This window comes from Palaemon carinicauda, chromosome 2, assembly GCF_036898095.1.
Source record: "Palaemon carinicauda isolate YSFRI2023 chromosome 2, ASM3689809v2, whole genome shotgun sequence".
NCBI lineage: Eukaryota > Metazoa > Arthropoda > Malacostraca > Decapoda > Palaemonidae > Palaemon > Palaemon carinicauda.
Window position 1 is genome coordinate 33,152,545 of NC_090726.1, and position 10,969 is coordinate 33,163,513.

Genomic DNA, 10,969 nt, shown 5'->3' on the forward strand with positions numbered 1-10,969 from the left:
CTTTGCATCACGCTGCTGAATGTCATCCCAGGCACTAGCGCAGGGCTCTATGGCCCAAGATCAAAGATGCAAAATAAATGACATTCATTGATTCATACACGCCTCATTGAATTTCCCTCGCGTACGAAACCATCGTTCACATCAAAGGCGAATTGTACATATGTGCGATCGATGATTTATGAAAGTGCTTTGCCCCATTAGCTGACTTCCTTTTCATTGTTCATTCCACGGCGTTCCCTTCCCACCCTCGTCAATACTAATCGCTTCCTCTTCCTATAGGATGACGTCACAGCGTTACCTATGCCAGGTGCTGGGCTATGCTGCGTTTGCCCATGTATTGACACGTCCACGTGCACTCTGGTATACGTGTGTATGCAGTCCTTGGCAGTTTTAAATCTGTTGTGATTCTGAACACGTTCATCCACGTGCTTCTGTTGACATTATTATTATTACTGGCTAATCTACAACCCTAGTTGGAAAAACAGGATGATATAAGCCCAAGGGCACCAACAGAGAAAAATAGCCCAATGAGGAAAAGATATAAGCAAATAAATGAAGCGAAATGGGTACCTGGTGGATAGCAGAGGGATTGCGATTGCCAGAGATAGCTCCTCCAAGGGGGAAGGCTTTCATTAAATAATTAAATAATGAATATGGCAGTGACTATCGATGTTTTTCCATGGAGCCACCCCTCTTAAAGGAAATGGCTTAACGTTGAATACACACTTTCGCACACGCACAAATAATGTGTTACTATAAAGTTCACTTAACCTTGGGGTTGAATTGTACCCTGACCATGTCGAACCTATGCCTGGCGGGGTTATAATTAAGATGACAGAGAGAGAGAGAGAGAGAGAGAGAGAGAGAGAGAGAGAGAGAGAGAGAGAGAGAGAGAGGCTGTATGTGTGTTTGCAGTTAATCGGCCATTATAAATTCTTATCCTCTGAGAACGGAGTTTTATTTAATAATTATTTTCAGAAATATTGAAAATACTTGAAGTGTATAGAAGTAACGAGCCGTTTCTTGGATATTATTCATAGCTGCAACGATAAGGCATGTTGAGCAATGTATCTGCGTGTATGTGTTTTCTTAATAATACATGCATTTTCATTAGAATTTTTTTTTTGATAACACGAGAATCATTGGTTTATAGAAATACCTTTAAAATCCACGGAAATGAATTCCAAGGTAATTGCATATTTGATACTAGACGTAATGATTGAAAAAAACATATACATGATAGATTTTCCAGTTTGAAAAATCAACCGGTTATCATTAACAACTATGACAGTAATAGTGATGGAAGTATCTTGGAAATTAATAGGCCTAACCAATATCTGTTTCTTTTCACATGTTGGCGCTTATTATTATTATTATTATTATTATTATTATTATTATTATTAGTAGTAGTAGTAGTAGTAGTAGTAGTATTAGCTTAGCTACAACCCTGGTTGGAAAAGAAGGATGTTACTTTGAAGTTTCTGGTTAATCTGCGGATTAATAGAAAAACGTAAAAAAAAAATAAAAACTTCTTTTAAAAAGAAATATTTCAGCTTTTCTTGTCAATCAAAAAAGTATTTAGTTTTTTCCAAAACATTTATTTGAAATATTCTCATAGACATTTTGAATTATAGTTATTAGCTGTGAATAGGTAAAATTTTATGGATTAAAATCAGCGCCGAATGTCCTCCCGGGCTCCAGGGCTGGACTATATAGGCCTACTTTCTTCAGTCCCAATCCAATCAATTATAATTTCGTTCGTAAATGGAGCTCAAAAGCCACAAGAAGAAGTTAATTAATTTCTCGATATTTGATTCCACTTAATTATTAGTCATCTTTATAACGACGTAACGTAACTTTTATTCATTCTATCATAGGTGTTTTATTGATTTCATTAAATTGGTTTGCTGCAGGAAATCGGAAAAATTATCATCACTTATCTCTCTGAAGGCCACAACGATATTCTGAAATCTTTCATGCAAGTATTAAGGTTAAGTAAGTGAAGTATGGTGTCTAATGCCCTTAGAGTCTTAAGGAATCCTCTCATATTGCTACCATTTTGGAATAATGATATTATCGTAAAGGCGTGAATTGTATATTTGGAGGAAGGGGGAGGGGGTTAAAAGTAGGACTCATAAATGCCTGTGAATTATAGGAGCCAAAACTTTACATCGTTTACTGATGTGTATAGCAGGATTTAGATAAGAAATAAAACAGATTACTGAGGGAGTGATAAGGGGAGAGCAGTGTCGGTGTTGACAAAGAGAAACGTTGCGTTGTAAAGTGCTTATTATGAAAATCATTTGAGAAGTTTGAGCGTGAAATGAAAAAGGTACTTTTGAGGAAAACGTGCAGTCGGTTTGCAAATGTAGAAAAGGAAAAGAACACTGATTAAAATTTGTCATAAATTATTCTATTTTTTTATTATTAAAGAATTACATTTATGTACCATTGTTATTGTTATAAGATATTTATTTCCAAGATATAGTTCTTAACACTAACTAACTCCAAGGAAACTATAAAATCCTGCGCTTTCTGGAACTCAAGGTTGCAATGCACTTCGCCAAGCTAGAAGACCAATACTTGAATTAAACTAGCCTTTGAGAAATTAATGTTTTAATCTTCTCAAAAGGTAACGGAGTTTCACTCATAACAATCTTTACAGCCACACGACAGATTTGAAACAGTAATTTTTTTTGTGAAAGGTGTAAATCGTAATAGGACAAAAATATAAGAAATGTAATAAAAGATATGAAAAGGATGGATCTAAAGGTAGCGTGCACTAGACCTCGCATGGTCAAATTGTAGCGTTCTACTTTACCTCCGTTCCCGCTTCTTTTCCTTAATATTAGTGTACGCGACCCGTCAAAAATGACTGCTAGATATTTAGATAGATATGCATACACACGCACGCACCTCTCCTCGCCCCCCCTACCCGAAGGACGGGGAGAACTCAGTGTGACCGGAATATATGTGTATATATATATATATATATATATATATATATATATATATATTATTTTATATTATATATATGTATAGATGTATATTTATATTATATATATAGGCCTATATATATATATATATATATATATATATATATATATATATATATATATATTATATATATAAAATATGCATATATAATATATATATGTATATAAAATATGCATATATGTAATATATATATACATTATATATATACATTATATATATGTATATACACACACACACACACATATATATATATATATATATATATATATATATATATATATATATATATATATATATATATATAGCCAGTAACTTGCTTGTATTATATAGGTGTGATCTCTTTTAACTTTTTCTTCATATTGCAATTGCAAGACGCTTCCTCAGTTGAAAATTGGTACTGAAGGGCCTCCCAGTCCCCAACCCTGACCAATATTACCCAAATTCTATACATCATAAATAGAAAATGATAAAAAATAAGATAGAAAAATATCATTCTTGATCTATTCTAACTTTTCTTAGTATATCACTTATAAAAACCAGGATCTCAAACATTTATAATAAATAATGATTTTAAATCCATTCTCTCAAATCCTATCTGGCACAGCGCTTCGATAATTCCTTATCATAATTCGTCATCGATTTCATTGTGGGCAGCTCGCACGGATACCCAGGGTATCTCCTTTGCATTTATTGCTTGTACGTACATGGGCATCTCAGATAAGATGGGATCGTCGCCTGTGGCGTGATTGTGTTGTTTATAGCCGTTCGTGCTAGGAATAATGGCGAGGGAAGTAATTTGATTTTCATTTGATATGTTGTGATTTAAATGGCTATGGAAAGCGTTGCTAATTTCCCTTTGATTGATTTGAAATATGGATTAGAATGTTTTAATTATTAAGATTTATGTATTAAACACACACACACACACACACATATATATATATATATATATATATATATATATATATATATATATATATACATACATATATATATATATATATATATATATATATATATATATATGAAAATTTATATATTTATAGAATAAGAATGACATAAAATAGAGGGATATTAAGAATAACAGACTGGGTCCCTAGAGATTGCAAAAGCAAAGGAATGTAAAAAAGACAATGGATTGACGAATTAAGAAAATATGTGGGTATAGGTTTGCATAGAAAGACCATGCTGTAATAGAAGGACGTGTGAGGTCTTTGTCCTGCAGTGAACATGTTACAGCTGATATATATATATATATATATATATATATATATATATATATATATATATATATATATATGTATATATATATTTATAAATATATATAAATATAGATCTATATCTATATGTAAATATATATATATATCTAATCATACACTAAGACAATTTTATAGAATGTATATATGTATGTGTATATATATATATATATATATATATATGAATATGTATGAATGTATATATAAAGTTTATTTACTTATATGTGTATATATTTACTCATAATTATCAACACGTGAGCCATATTTTTCTATAACAAAATTGTCGATATCGTGGCTTTTAATGTAACTGCTTATTAAAATTAAAATTTATTAAACATTGAAAATTGACAAACACCAGATAGCGAATAATAGTGGCTCACTTTTTATTGATCATGTTTTCCTCATTACTTCGTTTTGTACTTTTCTTAAGTGATTGGTCATCACTTTTTATAATAATACGCCTAAAATAGAATGTGCCCCCCCCCCCCCCCCCGCCGATAATAATAAAAGGGAATGACTGGGCGATGGGTTGGGTGAGATTCGTTCGCGAAAGTTTTGGCATTTCATATAAGGTCACTCACTTCGTTCGCGACAATAATAATAATAATAATAATAATAATAATAATAATAATAATAATAATAATACTAATAATGATAATAATGACAATGATAATAATGAATTATTATTATTATTATTATTATTATTATTATTGTTGTAACCGTTCAAAATATTAATAATAATAATAATAATAATAATAATAATAATAATAATTAATTATTATTATTATTATTATTATTATTGTAACCGTTAAAAAATATTTAATAATAATCCTATCAGCACACATCCAAAAAAAAAAAAAAAGAGAAGTTTCATATATTAAGTATAGAAGTGATAGTCTTTACCTATCAACAACAACAATAACAACAAAACAACACTATACATAACAATAACAACAACAACACACATCTCTATCGGGTTCTCTCATTGCAGACTCCAGGTGGCGCTAATACGCCTGGTAGCGTTAGTGTGTGTGTGGGAGAGAGGATACGATGACAAATTAGGTGATAAAAAGCCCCGACAAACTCACCCCCCTGTCCCCCCTCCCCTTTTTCTTTTGTTTGTATTTGTTATGTAATTTTTACATAGCTTATCTCCAGAAAATGTTAAGGGGATCTATTTAATACCTTAAATATTGAAACTTTGTCAAAGTTTGTTGTAATTTAGACATATATGATGACAATGTTTTGATTTGGATATATATATATATATATATATATATATATATATATATATATATATATATATATATATATATATATATATATATAATGACGGTGTTTTGATTTGGATATATATAATGACGATGTTTTGATTTGGACATACATAATGACGGTGTTTTAATTTGGACGTATATATTGGCGATTTTTTAATTTGGACATATACAATGACGGTGTTTTGATTTAGACATATAATGACGGTGTTTAGATATGAACATATATAATGACGATATTTAGATTTGGACTTATATAATTAAACATTATAATGACGGTGTTTTGATTTGGACGTATATAATGGCGATTTTTTAATTTGGACATATACAATGACGGTATTTTGATTTAGACATATATAATGACGATATTTAGATTTGGACATATATAATTGAACCTTATAATGACGATGTTTTGATTTGAACATATATAATGACGATGTTTTGATTTGAACATATATAATGACGATGTTTTGATTTGGACATACATAATGACGATGTTATGATTTGGACATATGTAATAGAACCTTATAATGAAGTTTTGATTTGGACGTATACATTGACGATATTCTGATTTAAACACATATAATGACGATGTTTTGATTTGGAAGTATATAATGACGAATTACCTTTATCTCTGAGTTTATGTTTTCTTATCTTATCCGTCAATGTGAGAGATAGCGGGCTGATCGTGCGCAGAAGACGGCTGACCCAAATTATCTTTCACAGGTAAATTTGTTTTAGAAAATCCAAAGGCGAAATTTACCGTTTTATTTCGTTATTCTGCGTTCAATTGAAATATGAATTTCTTTTTTATTCAATAAATAAATTAATAAGTCAATGAGTTAATGTATGAATACATTAACAAATAAAGAAACAAATATATGTGTCATTACCTGTAGATGTTCCAGTGCAGTTGTCAACTCGGATAGAAGTTCTTGTGTGGCCAGAAACACGGACAATAAGATCCCCGAAGTAGCAAGAAGAAGAAGAAAATGGAAGAATAAACAAGGAAACAAAGAGTATGATAAAAAGAAGTATTCACTTAAATGAATCAGAGAGAAGAGAAGCGCTGCAGAGAGAGCGCAGCAGTTCTGCGTGCTTATCCAACCAGTGTTCGAGACCGACTGACGACCTCCTGTGCTCTATGAGCTGATTAGATGGGCCGTTCATGATACCAAAACATCACGTACAAACGCGCGCACAAACACTCACCCCCCCCCCCTTCTCTCTCTGGGGCACATCCCGGAAACATGACGCTTAGATACGCAATTATAAGCATACGTTTGTTCAATGAAGTATCAAGTAGTTAGCATATAGTTTGATTAGAACAATTATTTTGTTTACTATCTCTCTCTCTCTCTCTCTCTCTCTCTCTCTCTCTCTCTCTCTCTCTCTCTCTCTCTCTCTCTCTCTCTCTCTGAATTGCCCATTCATTTATCAAATATTGATAAATGATATTTTTCCCTGTTGGAGCCCTTGGGCTAATAGCATCTTGCTTTTCCAACTAGGGTTGTAGGTTGGCTAGTAATAATAATAATAATAATAATAATAATAATAATAATAATAATAATAATATTCAATTATCAGTTATCATTTATTGGTGCATAACAGCATGGCCATATTTTACATGCGTGTCTTCGTCACATGCACGAGTTTATGGCTTATGTATGAAAGTTTATTGCCAATGAATGTCTATGGCAAATATTCGGGTGACTGTTTCAAATAACAAAGGACGATTCATCTTTTAATTTATTTGTCGAACAATAGTATATCCAGAGGTAATTCAGGCCGGGAGAAAAAAAAAAAAGATTTTGAGTTCTCTGTTAACTTTTCCACATTGCCCCGTATAGGTGTAGTATCCTTAGTACATAGCGTGTACTGTAAGCATTACTGAACTGAGTTTATTCTACTGTACGGTGTTTATTACCTTTCTGTGTGGGTATACCTTAACATGGTTAAAAGGTTTGTGTATTGTCATGATCATCAAAGCTGTACTAGTCAGGGCCACCCATACTAGGTTGGTTTGCTTTAAGCGATCAGACTAAAGTCTCCTTTCACGATCATCAAAGCTGTACTAGTCAGGGCCACCCATACTAGGTTGGTTTGCTGTAAGCGATCAGACTAAAGTCTCCTATCATCACCATCCCTCAATGGCCAGCGTTGTGATGAAATTGGCCAAAACACAGACATGACTAAGGACATGTCTGAGGCCTCTGTCCAGCAGTTGACTAGAAACGGCAGCATTAGTTGTTGTTGTTGTTGTTTTTTGTTGTTTATACCGTCTTATCGGCCACTAGCTACCCATCATTCAAGCCTTAGACCTCACCATCGTTCTTGGTCCATTTCTTCCACCTACCTCTCACACTTCTTCAACTTGATAACTGATCCATGAGTTTTTTTTTTTTTTTTTTTTTTTTTTTTTTTTTACGAACTCAGTGCCGAATGACCAGCCCGGCCCCAGCGCTGGTCCATAAAACCCAAATTCTACACGTCCAGTTCAATTCTCTCACATTTTGATGAGATGCAAAGAAGACAATGTATGAAACTAGAGCCACGAACTTTAGTATCGCCTTAGTATAAATTGTTTACGGGATACGAAAGGTCACCGCTGCTAACATCGTATTAAGATGCGAATTTGTGTTGGGGAGGGAAGGCAGGATTTCATTCAGAACCCCCTGCTTGGTTTTGTGGCCCATGGGATCCTAGCAAGATTTTTATCTCTTTTTTTTTTTTAAAGTCTTTCTTCACTTGATATGAACACTAGTGGTTAATATATATGACAGTTTGATATTATGATATATATATATATATATATATATATATATATATATATATATATAAACTGTATATTTATATATATGGATATATATATTTATATATATGTATACATATATATATATATATATATATATATATATATATATATATATATATATAGATATATATGTGTGTGTGTGTGTGTATTTATGTATGCATGTATGTATGAGTGCGTATGGTTGACGGAATTAATATAGATTTATATCAAATAGTTAAAAGATCGTTCTAATTCCTTTCTTTTAAAAACATTCAAGGCATTTGCTTTTCCCTATGGAGCAATTGCTGTTTAACTAGTTTGCATAATTTTAAGTAAGCCAACACGTAGTGAGTGTAAACACTTTTTACACATCCCTAAGTCCTTAAGTCCAACTATACTCAATTTTTTTTAATGAGGCGCATTTATACTGACTCGCAGAGGTGCCCCTTTAGCTCAGGAAAGTTTCCTGATCGCTGATTGGTTAGAGTCATCTTGTCCAACCAATCAGCGATCAGGTAACTTTTCCGAGCTAAAAGGGCACCCCTGCGAGTCGGTGCAAATCTGCCTAACTAAAAAGAATTGACAATAGATTACATTGATTATTCTTACGGAATCCAAAAAAAGGAAATTGAAATAATCTGCCGTGTCTTGATGTATATCGGGAACAATAGTGTCATTTTTGTTCAGGCAGCATTCCCACCACTTACTGTGACAATAGACATTCCCATAATAAGATACTGAGAAACAACCACAATTACATATTTGATTATATCTATGTTCACATTATCGAAGCCTGGATATGTCAAGAAGAGGTTAAGTATCTTGTAGGCATAATAAAACCGTATGATTACATTCACTGGCTTATCATTTGGTTTCCGTTGAGTATCGTGACTCAATGATAATTTGTTTACCATTTACTACTGAGATTTGAGGGCAAAGAACTTATGTAAGGATACTGTGAGATGAAGGACGCATTTTATACCATACGGATAAGGATAGGGAAGTGGGGAATATGGGGAAAGGGTAAGTACCCCTGGATACAATCCAGTTTATAGCCCGAAGGCAGGTACTCGGGATGGGAAAGAATAAGAAAAAGGGGAGAAAGAGAAATACAGGAGAAGAATAAAAGAGAGGAGCAGACCCTCATGCGATATAAGCGTATTTTATTGTTAGAATGAAAAATTGCTAAGCTCTCTATCCCATATCCACATTCTTCTTATACAGTATTTTCCTACTTGGTCCCATGACACTTGCAAGGTATTACATACAGTAAATCTTCGAGGAAATGAGGTTGACGATTTTGTCATTCAAAATCTTTGAAGGACTTTCTGTAGTTTGTGGCTTGAAAACAATTGTCTTGGTGGATGTAATTCCATTGACTTCTACAAACTGCAGAACTTTATTTTCTTGTTTACTAATGGAATTGCCATGGTAAGTGTAATTTTCAATTTGAGATTGTTGCTTGAAGATAATTGTCTTGGTGGATGTAATTCCATTGACTTCTACAAACTGCAGAACTTTATTTTCTTGTTTACTAATGGAATTGCCATGGTAAGTGTAATTTTCAATTTGAGATTGTTGCTTGAAGATAATTGTCTTGGTGGATGTAATTCCATTGACTTCTACAAACTGCAGAACTTTATTTTCTTGTTTACTAATGGAATTGCCATGGTAAGTGTAATTTTCAATTTGAGATTGTTGCTTGAAGATAATTGTCTTGGTGGATGTAATTCCATTGACTTCTACAAACTGCAGAACTTTATTTTCTTGTTTACTAATGGAATTGCCATGGTAAGTGTAATTTTCAATTTGAGATTGTTGCTTGAAGATAATTGTCTTGGTGGATGTAATTCCATTGACTTCTACAAACTGCAGAACTTTATTTTCTTGTTTACTAATGGAATTGCCATGGTAAGTGTAATTTTCAATTTGAGATTGTTGCTTGAAGATAATTGTCTTGGTGGATGTAATTCCATTGACTTCTACAAACTGCAGAACTTTATTTTCTTGTTTACTAATGGAATTGCCATGGTAAGTGTAATTTTCAATTTGAGATTGTTGCTTGAAGATAATTGTCTTGGTGGATGTAATTCCATTGACTTCTACAAACTGCAGAACTTTATTTTCTTGTTTACTAATGGAATTGCCATGGTAAGTGTAATTTTCAATTTGAGATTGTTGCCTGAAGATAATTGTCTTGGTGGATGTAATTCCATTGACTTCTACAAACTGCAGAACTTTATTTTCTTGTTTACTAATGGAATTGCAATGGTAAGTGTAATTTTTAATTTGAGATTGTTGCTTGAAAATAGTCTCGCTGGATGTAATTCCATTGACTTCTACAAACTGCAGAACTTCATTTTCTTGTTCACTAATGTAATTGCAATGGTAAGTGTAATTTTCAATTTGAGATTGTTGCTTGAAAATAATTGTCCTGCTGGATGTAATTCCATTGACTTCTACCTCAAAATGAAAATTACATTACCATCGCAATTCCCTTATTGAATGAGAAAATGACAAATGTTTTTATTTTTCAGGAAAAGCGAAGCATTTCCGGTCAAAACATTGTCCTTAATTACGAAATTACATTACGGGTTCGGTAGCATGTAATGTCGGTTATAGTTTTAAGAACTCGATTACCTGAGAAAATA

At 32.6% G+C, this 10,969-nt stretch overlaps 1 protein-coding gene across 1 annotated transcript in view; it reads right to left on the reverse strand.

Moving 5' to 3' along the window:
* The window catches only part of LOC137623726 (17-beta-hydroxysteroid dehydrogenase type 6-like), a 61,141-nt gene extending 54,480 nt beyond the window's left edge, over positions 1–6,661 (reverse strand). The window contains exon 1 of the mRNA XM_068354552.1: positions 6,418–6,661. The gene's annotated coding sequence lies outside the window, so the exon portion shown is untranslated. The remainder of the gene's footprint in view (positions 1–6,417) is intronic.
* Positions 6,662–10,969: the final 4,308 nt, after the last annotated feature.